The sequence below is a fragment of the Apodemus sylvaticus genome, chromosome 3, assembly GCF_947179515.1.
Source record: "Apodemus sylvaticus chromosome 3, mApoSyl1.1, whole genome shotgun sequence".
Classification (NCBI taxonomy): domain Eukaryota; kingdom Metazoa; phylum Chordata; class Mammalia; order Rodentia; family Muridae; genus Apodemus; species Apodemus sylvaticus.
In genome coordinates, this window is record NC_067474.1 from 45,362,464 (window position 1) to 45,364,221 (window position 1,758).

At 35.7% G+C, this 1,758-nt stretch overlaps 1 non-coding gene across 1 annotated transcript; it reads right to left on the bottom strand.

The window, feature by feature from the left end:
- Window positions 1–219: 219 nt before the first annotated feature.
- On the bottom strand, window positions 220–383 carry LOC127682035 (U1 spliceosomal RNA). The gene has a single exon (XR_007977337.1). It is a non-coding gene; the product is annotated as a U1 spliceosomal RNA (small nuclear RNA).
- Between the last annotated feature and the right edge of the window lie 1,375 nt (window positions 384–1,758).

A 1,758-nucleotide genomic window follows, 5' to 3' on the forward strand; every position in this document is an offset into this window, starting at 1 on the left:
ACAACTCCAAGAAAACAGCAGTTCTCAGATGTAACATGACTGGTGCTCATATGAATTTACAGAGACAGTGACAGCATACATAAGACCTGCACAAGTTCAACCCATGTAAAATCCCCGCATAGAAAGGGGGAAGTAAGCACAAAGTCGAATTCCTAACGAAGAAGTTATTTTCACAAAGTTGTATAACTGCTACATTTGTTTTATTTTATTTTTTTAATTAAGGGAAGAGCGTGAATGCAGTCCCCTACTACCACAAATTATGCAGTCAAGTTTCCCACATTTGGGGAAATCACAGGGGTCACCACATCCCAAATGCAATGGATGAGCCTTGCCCTGGGAAAACTACCTTCGTGATCATGGTATCTCCCCTGTCAGGTAAGTATGACTGCTACATTTATAACACAACTCCTGAACCTAAGACTTAGGAATTTGTGGAAGAGAGGCTGGGAAGATTGTAAAAGCCATTGAAACAGGAAGCTTGTTGAAATATCAGAGAAACTTATATCATGAAATTTCACCAACATGCTTGTCTAAACATGACCAGAACAATGGTATTACCAACAGACATGGTCATAAAAATGGAAGAAAGCGGTACAGAAACTATCTCCCCCAAGGAACAGCACATCACTGGTGGTTCAATCCAAATGCTCAAGCCTGGAAACATAGACATACAAGGTCTATATGGACAGAGCAGTTAAATTTTTATATTTAGATATATACTTATATTCCTTATATATTAATCTGATAATATTGGATAACATATATAATAATATATACGTAGCAACAATTAAAGAAAAATAGGCTACAAATTTGAAGGCGAGGAAGTTGTGGAGTACATGGGAGAAACCAAAAGACCATTATATAATTATAGGATAAGTTCAAAAACAAAAAACTATAATATGAAACATTTGCAATTGATAGTTGCTGGGAGAAGGAAAAAATTGCTTTCAGTAGAGGTGCACTGGGAATATCAACCACAATGCAGGGAAGGACCCATGCCCAGGAGTATTTGGCCAATGCAAAGAAAACTGTGCCCCTGTGTGCGCACGCGTGCGCATATGTGTGTGTGTATGTGTGTGTGTGTGCACGCGCAGACACGTGCACATTTTTTTTTTGCTTTCTTTCAAGAAAGAAAAAACATAAATTGGATAGGTAGGAAGGGAATTATCTTGGAGATGGAGTGTGGGAAAGGTTATGATCAAAATTTATCATATGAAATATTTAAATAAATATATTAAAAAAGATTTTACAAACAATAAAATGTAAAAAGTGAAGACCAGGTAACATGGTCATATAAATCAGAGACACAGGAAGCCAACACATATAATTATTAAGATCTAGCTTGATATAAAGAAAACTTTAGACTAAAGTCTGGGTGTTAATTCTGGCAACATGATACAAAAACGTACCTTTAAAAAGTCTTTTGGCTGAAATATCTAAAATGTGGTATCAAATACAACAAATCCCTTTCAAAATGGATAGAAGAAACAGTTTGATATTTTTATATAATTATATTTTATACATGGGGTCGTGGGGAGTATGAGAGCAGCTTAAAACCCAGTGCAGTAGCTGGATATGAGGCCTGGCTTTGTTTTGTTTCTGTTGTTTTGTTTTTTTCCTAAGCTTATAACTTGCTTTTTTGTTTTGTTTTTTGCTTGTTTGGTTTTTTTTTTTTTTTTTGCAAACTATGTGGGCATAGCACCTAAAGAATGGGCTTTCAAATTGTGAGCTAAAACTCTTGCAATCATAAAGTCTGTG